The following is an 11,165-nucleotide window of genomic DNA, read 5'->3' as shown; positions in this document are numbered from 1 at the left end:
GGTATCGAAGGGGCGATCTGGATCGCCCTGGACCGAGAGAAAATTAACGAGAAAACGTTTGCGCACCTGGAAATCTCGGGCGGCTTTAACAACCGCGGCGCGCCTGTTAATTGAAAACGTGATAATTAGTCTTGGGTGTGCGTGTCGGTCGTGCTGGCGCGGCGCGGCGCGAGCCACAAAAAGGACAATCGTATACAAGCAGAAAGTATCGTGATTAAATGGCCACGCCGACATTATTTTCTTCACGTATACGCAAATTGCCTGCTGACTCGCATGCGTTAGCGTGCGTTCGATCTTGCTCCTGCCGCGTCATTTTTATCATTTTATGCACTGGCAGCGTGACGCGATCGGTCTCGGTGGGCCCCGATGGACCGTTTCTTTAATCTTGGGCTCGGGCCCTCTCTCTCTAATCGAGTCAATTTCGTAAACAAGTTGGTAGTCAATAATAATTTTGCGTAGCTCCTGGCTCGTTTAATATATATTGCATCCGTGCGAGAAAGAAAATTCGTCAATATCGGGAATTAATTATGCGCGTCGCTCCTGTTTTGAAGAAACCTTGAATAAATCTCGTCGCAATTAAAGCGACGTCGATTTGCATGGTTGCTTAAATATAAACCTGTTACTTAAATATAAACCTCGAAATAACGTCGCAAAGTAGCGTAGTAATTTTATGCTATAATAAATGTGATTCGATCGATTATGCCGTTCGCCACGATATCTATACACGCAAGCGTATAATTGCACTGGCGTGATTTAACTTACGCATGAATTCTAATACATCGGTTAGCATGACAATGCGTAAACCTGGTCTTACATTTATAACTTTGCTCGAGCCTTGTATATTTATTTCTTTTTCGGCGGGTCTTCGAGACTTTTCGAAGCCTTCCGGCACGGTGGACGTTGGAAGAGGGAGCACCATAAAGTAACTGAATTTTACGGCTTCATAATTTCAAGAAAATCTTAATCACGTGCTAGGATACCCGTCATTTACGACGCGACGTGGCTATCTTTCATTCTTTCGTGTAATTACGTAACGAAGAATTCAGACTCTTTCGAATTCTTGACCAGTTATTACTACTATTGAAATTTTTTCGCTAATTTAAAGCTTTCTTTTCATAAATTGGACATTGAGACGCAATAATAATAATAATAATACTATTATTATTAAACACATAAAATGAATACTTATAAAGAAAGAAATTCGTTAGAACTATTTCTTTAATACCTAAGTATAATATACGATGCGCGAATCGGAAATTAGATCGCTCGAGATACGTTCCGAAAATCAATGCCTATAGCAATTAACGATTATGAGGTTGTAAGATTATTGTGAGTATGTATGTAACATGTAAATTTATGTTGTGCTAGATCATACCGTTTCTCAATTTATTAAGTTGGTATAAACAATGTATTTGTCAAATTAAAAAAAAATTGCACAATTTCGAAATAATACTTTATTATTAATAAAAAAAAAGCTTAATCATTGACTTGCATTCTTTCAATCTAGTGAGTTTTCCACACTTCTTTTACGAAACTGAAGTTAGTATTATAATACATATTTTATTTAAATAGGAACTTATTAAAAAGAATCTAGCTTTATGGCGTTTCAATAAACGTAAATATATCAGCAAATATCGAATCTTGTTTTTCAAAGCAATAAAAAAAATACAACGCATTTTTTTATTTAATTAACATTAGGTCTCTGTTTACAATTATACATCTTTTAAATTCAACGACTTTATTGTATTTCAATTGTATTCAGTCATGACGCAAATACGACGAATAATTTTGCATGAAGTTTTAAAATGACAGTCATGACCGGCGCAAGCATGTTTCATATTCGATCTATTGAATGGAAAATAACGATATGTTTCAAAGTCATGTATGTTAAGTGCGTAAGTGTTGTATTTTGCTTACCCAGGAATCTTGCACCAGCACAATTACATTTTCCGTAGCACGCAATTGCGTTACACTCGTACATACAATTCTCCCGATCGCTAAAAAACACAGTATCGGAAATCGGCTGAGAGACCGTCAGTTATCTCTTTGTCTCTGCCGATATTTACGCTCATGTTGCTCGTTTTCTTTTCTTTTCGTCCATCCCGCAATACTGTTTCATTCACGAAACTGGTTGTGGACACGTTGGTCCATTAAGAACGCGACCGCAACCGCACGCACGCGTATCAAAATTGCGGCATTCTTAGAAGCGCGGTAATTGGCAAAGTCGCGCTAAATTACCGGCCACGTTTATCTCCCGATAATTTACCGAAGCTGCATCATCTCTCGCGCCCGCGTGTATCCTTCGTACCTTCCACAGTTATCCGGCGCATTACATGAATTACGATAACTTTTACTGCTACCCAACTTCGTCCTGCTCGCGAAATTTTCAACACAAATGTTTTACTTGTCGTCCGTTGTCGCGAGGGAAGAGATACAGGTAGGTATAAATTGCTACCTGAACGGTCAAATAAATTGCTACCTCTTCCTCGCCTAGCGAAGATTCGCTCTTTCTCGCTTTTTCTCTCTCTCTCTCTCTCTCTCTCTCTCTCTCTCTCTCTCTCTCTCTCTCTCTCTCTCTCTCTCTCTCTCTCTCTGACTCTTCACGCGGAATCCAATTTGTGATAAAGGCGGCGCTCGGCCGAAAACACAACAACGTGGAATTTAAGATCTGCAAAAACAGGACTGCCTGACGCGAGGCGTTACGCGCATGGCGTCCGACGTGAAATTACATCTTGTCTCTACCTCTTGCACGCGATAAATACTTTAATATCGCGCGGCCGCATTAACCCATCGAACGTTGCCTGCCGACGACGCGTAATTACGTTCGCAGCGCATTTTCTGCTTGTTGAGAGAGCGGAATCTGTAACAAATGGAGAACACGTATGTACGCGCCTCTCCCCCTTATCTCGTGTTACCCTTCGTTACATCTCCTCCCCGCCCTTTTGACGCACAGCGGCGCGGCGTTCCGACCGAGAAAGAACAGGTCACGTACATACGCATTCCCGCTGAAACGTTGCCGTTTGCAACTTGCATTTGGAAATTGTAGCATTCGCGGAATTATGATAATTGACGACTTCCCTGAGAGAGTCAAATTATCTTCGTTTATCCGTCGACAATTTGTACGCCGTACGTAATTCCGGCGCGATACAATGTACGACTGCATATGCACCCATCCCAACGGTGCCCCTTTCTCGCGTGATCATCGACGAATACCTGAAAATTTTCTCGAGCCGTTATTCCAGAAAATCGTAAATGATCATTGATGGTAACCATCGTATTTAACGCACACAATTTCTCAACGAGACGCATTGCCTCAAATTCTATCAGTCCTACCAGTCTCCTTAAAGATTTTATTCTTTCATATTTTGAATAATACGTTGTGCAGCGTAATAAACGATTGCAACTACATGCGACGCGATCTAATAAGCGAGGGAGTGCAACGTCATTCATGTCTGACTGATTGATACACATTAACCGCATCGAAATTGACGTGACGAGTGCATCCTCATATGGCTGCAGAAAGTCGAGCGAAAGGATGGAATGAATTTTGCCGGCGGGCGATTTCCCCGTCGCGTCCGAAAAGCTTTCACACGAGTGAATGATCGATCAGGGCGCGCGATCGAAGACGTTGAAGCTAAATTGATTGCCGCGATCCTGTTCCAACGATATCCCCCATTTATATCCCCCAACTTGTTCCCTTAAAGAGATCAAAGACGCCCTTTTCCGAATCGCGTGGCTTTCGACGAAGATTTTGCGGCTTTCTGGAGACAATAGATTGATTTTACAACAGTGAATCCATTGAATTCGCGAAGACGTCGACTCCGTCGAGCTCCGTCTTTTGGATCGACAAAATAATCTACGCTTCAGCGATCAATCCCGCTCCCATTAACGACTACAATCTACTTTAGCGAGAATTGTTACTATTATGGACGAGAGGACACAATGCCGAATAGTGAAGCCGTAGAGTGCTTCTTTGAGAGCGGCCAGAATACTTCTAATTTACCACAGCCGTAAATTGAAAACGTTTTTTTCCCCCCATCACGTTGGCGGTCAGTGACGCGAGACGCAGGGTCGAATTGATTTTCTTTGGAGCCCACAACATTTTTGTAGAATCTTCCACGAATGACAATAATATTGAATAATAAGCGTATTAATATAAATTTAAAAACTTAATCAAATCTATAGTTATCTATATATTTTTATCCGTATATACTATATAGTTTTAATTTTTACTTCATATTATTATTTTTTTATTCCTGTAAATAGCTTTTAAGAACTTTGGGCTTGTTTTTTCGGGGCGATTCCCCGATCTGATCGGTTCAACACTGGCGAGTACGTAATTCTGCACGCGAAATTCCGCTCGCTCGCGCCAGAGAGTGTCCACTCTCTTTTTCCATCGAGCTGGTCGCGAGCTCTATCCCTCCTTTCGGTGTATCATTACGGACTCGCGTGCGCTGCCCCCGGTCATTCTCGTCTCATCTCGAGCAGGATTCCCCATCTTTCTCCCTCTTTCGCTCGCTTCCGAGACCACGGGCACGCGTGTGAGTGCGTGCGTGCGTGAATGCGTGCGTGCGTGAATGCGTGCGTGCATGCATGCATGCGTGCGTGCGTACGTGCGTACGTGCGTGCGCCCGTCCGGTCCTCTTTTTTTCGGCACCCGTGGCGAACGCGGCCGACGTTCGCCGACGACGCGGATATCGGGGCAGGTATCGAATGCACCACGTCTGATCGAACGATCACCCATAACGCCGATCGATCTTCCCGTCGCGGCGACCGCCGCGGCGCGGGCGCTCCTCTTTCGATAGCGCCGTGAAAATTGATACGATACACTTACGTTGAGTTAATCGCGTTCTATCCTGGGTAATGGGCCGCATAAAGATCGAAGTGTGACGAATAGCGTTTGCAATACTAAACGTTACTTTGTTACGATACCGGCGTTTTAATATTTGAGAGCTCTTTAAATTCGTTTCATGTCCTTGCTAGAAATCTCTCAAAGACTGAAAGACAGAAAGAAAATATCTCTTCTCACAAAGAATTGTACTCGTATAGAAAATTTTGACTGCCATAATCCCTTTAATAATATTGCAAATTTCTTTGCAAGTACTTGTTCTGCTCATTACTACCTCGTGTACCTTCAAATATCTACCATACATATTTGATTTTACTGTTTATCACTGTTTGTTTTGATAAATAAAGAAATATACGAAATACACACATAATCTTTAATTGTAACTCTATAAATTTTCGTGCGTAAGAAATAATACTTAAATCTAATACTTGTAATTTCGAAAACAGATATCGATAGCACCGCTGATCTTACATCGAAATGGTCAGGGGATGACGTTAGATTTCGACGAAAATTTTTGCCAGAGTGCCGTCGCGTCGTAGATTTAATCTGCGATCGCGAATGATAAACGCGCCCGATTCATCGAAAGTCGCGAGGATGAGGGACCGACTCTAGAGGGACTCGTTTGGATAGGAAATAATGGGGGTCCATTCCTTCCCTTTATGTACCCTATTTGTAAACTGCACTGTTGCGCGCTCGGTTTCAATGTTAGATCGATATACATCTCTCTCTCTCTCTCTCTCTCTCTCTCCCTTCTTTCTTTCTATGTCTCTCCAATCTCATAGATTCTCTATCCTTCAATCCTCGATAAATACATCCGGATCTTATTGGCGGACGTGTTTCAATCTACTCTGCCATTTCGAAAATCGATCTTGCTGCTATTCCCGATCTACAATGACCGACAAAGTCAATCGACTCGCTCTGCATTGATGATTTCTTTGTAAATTGTATTAAAATCTTATATTAGCATTGATTAAGTCACAGCTTGCAACATTTTAAGTTAAGCGTACTGCATTAGAAACATGGGAAAATATAACTTATTAAAATGAAAATAGCATTTTGTATGCATTGACCTGAATAATATCGTTTCTCTCTTTATTCCTATGACATAAAAAATAAATTTATTGCACGTGCAATTTTTTCTTTTTTTAAATGCAAGTGTATATGTGTATAGAAAAATATTATAGCCATATATTTTCGTTTGCTTAATATATTATATATCTTTAAAAACGATAGAATACTTTTATAAAATTGTACTAGTACGTTCAAATGTGTTTTCTATTCCGTTAAACCAAGAGAAGTTCGGAGTAACGTTCTTCCTGAAAGGACTAATTTGGTTATCAAAGAACCCCAGTTTTCGAATTGACAATCGAATTAGGTAAGGTCGTCGAGAGATTTACCGTGGAGAATAATTATCGAGCCGCCGCCGTTTTTGGGACTGACGATCGAATTAATTTCGGTCGATCCTGTATTAACCACGCGAATGAGCGATGCCCCTTTGGCCCTCGTTAACAACTCCGAAATGATGCTAGATGCTCGGATGGGAAGCGCAGGAACACGTCCGAGATCGTTTTCAGCGATAAATCGAGTGCGCCCCGGCAGCGTGCGCGCCGAGAAAAGATGATCGCTGCCTCCGACGATACATAGCGCACACAACCGGGCTATACCATCTTGATAATAACCGCCATCCCGCTGTTAGACAATTTGACAACGAATTCGTCTTCCAACCCCCGCGCAAGCTGGCTTCTTCTTTTCGAATCGTTAGCTACCCTAACGAGTTTTACGAACTGCCTATATGTTAAAATTGAAGTTCGATTCAACACCTTTATATCAGACTTGTGTGCTACTTTACGCGTTTATAATAAGGCAACTTAGTTGGAAGAACGTAAATGTAACTGTGATAAAATTTTATTAACAAATAATTTATAAGTACGACAAATACGACAAGTAAAATATCTTTCAAACTAATTGTAAGATAAATATTGAAATATGTTTAAAATGTTTTTTTAGTGGAGAAGGATGTTCTACTTTTATCACTTCTAGCCATTAAAAGTTAGCAAAAATTATTAATTTAACAGAGGTATACATATATGTGTTGCATATTTATTATATAACTCATGCGGCATGGCATTTACCGAGTTCTCACTTTCCCGTCCATCCCGACGTACGCGATCCCTCCTTCTTCGGCGGGCAACACTGTTGCAGTCGGTGCAAGGCGCGCGCGGCGCGCACGCACGTCGAGAAAATAAAACACCGCCACTGCCCCGGGAGCGCATTTCACGATACGCCGCTCTGCCCGAGAAAGGGATCGACCACACGGCGGGTTGGACAAAGATGAAGAACCCAAGTTCGGTGGGAACCCAAGAAGTTGCTGCCGGTCCCGCTGCCGTTGCCGCTCCTAGCGATGGGAACCAATCGCGCTCGACCACTTGACTCCTAGTTTTTTTTAACGGAAAGTTTGAAACGACACACCGGACATTACCGCCGCGTTTACTCTCGATTACTTAATCTATTTAAGATTAATAACTTTTTCTGTTTCTCCAAAGAAACGAGTGTTTATTAAGAACCCGCGCTAAAATGTTTGAGACACTTTCGAGTTATAGCTTCAATAAGAAAATGAAAATAATAATAATAATTCTTCAAATGTTAATTTAATACTTTTGCTTTACCTGATATATTAATTTAATATATTTAGCGTTTTAACAATTATTATTACTATCAATTTATACAAATTTGTATAGAAGTTACTAAACAAAAGTCATTTTTGATTGGTCTGTTATATCTGCTATATATATAGAGAGCATCGAACTTTTCGCTTGCTATGTTAAAGCCTAAAGGCTAAAGTTTCCTTCGCACCTGATTACTGGGAGCGGTAAAAAATAGCGGCGTAGAGCGTAGTCCTAAATTTACCCGCGCCGAAGCTCGTTTCTCTTCACAACCACAATGTATTAAGTAACAATTACCGACCGCAAGCGCAGCATCAATGTGCGATCCTCTCACTCTCACTGCATATCATCGGCAAAAAATGTATTATTCCGTCAATTACATAAGATTCGAGTGTCGATTCGCGATTGCCACGTATCTTGCCGTCGCTGTAGAAACAAGAGTGGATGATCGGACGGGATGCACCCATCCCATACGATTATCTCGGCTATTATAAACAGACTCTAAAAGAAGCAACTCGAAGTGATGAGAAAGGGGAATCGCGCGAGCGCCCCGAAGAGATCAGGAGAAGACGAAGAAGAGATTCTCTTTTGAAAGGGGGTGGAAGTGATGTGAGATAGCCATCGGCATTCCGTGAAAGGAAAGCGCAGGAAGATGGCGGGAATGGCGGGAAGATGAGAAGAAGAGAAAGAGAGAAAGAGAGAAAGATGAAGCCTCGAGATAGAGCGAACGTGGCGGTCGCGTGGCCGGCAGAGGCGCGGGCGCGCGCGTGTGCACGGGAGACTCATCACGATGTTTATTCCGTTGCAGTTGGGTTGTTTATCAGCCGGTATATCGAAACTCATTTCGACAAACGGGAGAGTTGCCCTCCACCAACATTAGTAATACCATGACATTTCTCAGTTAATTCAATGTATGGTTCAATTTCACACTAATTGCATCCTTCGACATCTCACTCTTCGTCTTTCCATTCGCGCGTCGCGTGCAGTGTCCTAAAAATATGTGGCATATATAATCACCAGGGGATTCCAGCGCTTTCATCTATAAATTTTGTGAACAAAAATTATGGGACGGTTTTTCTTTAGCGACATTTATTTCTCATCTAAATTAGATTTAAATAAGGGAGCTTTTATCTTGCTTTTATCGTGCACCAATCTCTTCTTTAATTTCACTACCTCTCGTTTAATCATAGCCGGAGCAGAAATAATGCTCTTGATATCATTATAAAATACTTGTTTTGATATTTGATTCAAGTATACGACGGTATAAAATATATTGGCGACCCCTCTTTTTTTTTTGCATCGTCGAGAAGGAATGCGTGGCTCCTTCGGCTTCTAGGTCGTGGGCGTTTTTCTTCCCGTTCGACATCTCCTCTTTGCAAAGTTACCATGTACTCGTAAAGATTGAGGACAACGTTAAACTCGTATAAAAATTAATCACCAAAGTCGTCCGGTTCGCAATACCTAGGCGGCGTGCTTTTAAAGAGATGCCATAGAATCCGTAAACTTTGCTTGGGAGATTACTTCCTGCTCGCGATACCAATACAATTTACGCGCGATGGCAGCAAAGCGAGTCTAACGAGAATATTACCAATTTTTGTAGTGATGTATCAAGCGATGAAAAAGACAGACGCAGGCGGGAGATAACGATCCGACTTTTTTGTTACTCGGAATACGAGGCGATTTGACGAGTCGTAATTACCGGCGACATCTTCATTATCGCACTCACAAGAATCGACCCGTGGATCTTAAGTATCTCCATGAAAATAATATATACGCCGTGTATATACGGCAGACGCTTTTTCGCGAGATCGTAATAGCGTTTTAAATCCCTTCGGGAGCGCTCGTCGTGCTTATTTCCAAGGTCAACTCGGTGCTCCCGGGTGTAATTTCGATTTTTAATGCCCGTTGCAGCCTAAGGTGCGCCGAATGTTCGCCGAGGTCTCGTTACTGGGACCTAACTCGCCGGGATCGCCGTTGTTTATCCATGCACACGCGCGCCGCGCACGCACTCGCCGCGCGCGAACGTATAAGTTCGAAGGACGAAAAAAGGCATCGGACCGCGGCGTTTGTTCCGCTCGGGCCCCGAAATGATTGGGAGCACTCGGCTCGGTTTGTAGGTTCGTATGCCACGGGGCCAGTAGGCTCCCGTGCGTCGAGAGGCCGTGAGCACGTGTGTGCGTCCGACTGGGTCCGCGAGCACGAGCCGCGCTTCGGTTTTAATTCGCGTTGATCCAAATTGCGTACCGGGGTCATTGGACGGAGATGAAGCATAAGAATAATGTCAGCTTTCAATAAGTAACTCCTTTTTCTATCGTCGTATAATTCCTATACTCATATTGAATGAATATTCTTATTTCGTTTTTTCAATAAAATTTTTCAAAATGAGAAAAAAACACGAATATATATACACAAATAAAAAAGAAAGTTTTACCAAAAATATTTTCATACTTAGGATATTATAACATCAATTTATTTATTATAACTACTATTTTTTTCCTTTTGTTCCACACACACGCACGCACGCACGCACGTACGCTCTCTCTCTCTCTCTCTCTCTCTCTCTCTCTCTCTCTCTCTCTCTCTCTCTCTCTTTCTTTCTTTCTCTCTCTCTTCATTTTCCTATTTCTATTTTACTTTTTTTCTCTCTTTTCTCACTTTTCGTCGTTTTTTCTCTCATTCTCTTTTGCTCCCTCTTTATCTTGTTCTATCTTCTTTCTTCAGCTTTCTCTTTCTCACATTAATAATTGCACCGTCGAAACCTGTCCGGTTTATACTCGGCCGGAGTGCAAAGGGAGGAGTAGCACGCGGACCTGCTCGTTGCCGCTCGTCTGAGGTACTGGTAATTGTCGGAGCCTCTCTTTCGGGTCCTCGTTAGATCCGCTCCGTTTGGCTCGTCGTGGGTCCGCTGTTGCTGGAGAGCTCCGATACCACACAGATCGACCGCAACACTCCGCGCCGGTTTCACCGCCGAAATTCACTCGAAATTGGTTCAGCTTATTCGGCTTGACCGCCGAAAATCGAGCACGTGCTTTCTACGAGGACCGTACATGACTGTCCAGTCGAGACACATAATTTTGAATTACATTGCGTAAATCCGACCACCGTGTGTCAGGATGTTCGAAAAATCATTGATATTGCACGTAAAACTCTTTCCGTGAAATTACCTGCTCTTATTTGTGTCACTTTAGAAAAACTTATACCAGGTTTTCATATTGGTTTTATGTTATTCTAACAATCACATTTTAATTCATATTCTCATTTTTTATTCAGATTGTAATTTTTAGTTACTTAGATATATCAGTAATTTTTTTTGGTATATATAAAATTATATACTTTACTAAAGATGATCTCTATTTAGATTTGCATCTATAAATTTGTCGATAACATTTGCACGAAGTTATAAAATATAGAGAAACTGTCTTCATCTACTATATTTAAGGTTTAGTTAATCGAAATTCCAAAACCTGTCCCCAGATTTTTATATCGTTTTGTCCCTTCTGATTCAGTAGGTATATATATCGATACGGGCGCGTGCGGACGTTGTCCTCAGTCTCCAACGTTCATCTCCAATTCTCCAATAATTTCTTACGGGAGTCCCCCGTTTGTTCGAGAACGATTCAAGGCCTCTCGGCAAAATCATAGGTGACATTATG

This window comes from Temnothorax nylanderi, unplaced genomic scaffold (assembly GCF_030848795.1).
Source record: "Temnothorax nylanderi isolate EJ_2023f unplaced genomic scaffold, tnyl_v1.0 TNYL_tig0030_pilon, whole genome shotgun sequence".
Classification (NCBI taxonomy): domain Eukaryota; kingdom Metazoa; phylum Arthropoda; class Insecta; order Hymenoptera; family Formicidae; genus Temnothorax; species Temnothorax nylanderi.
This window is presented reverse-complemented; position numbering follows the sequence as displayed.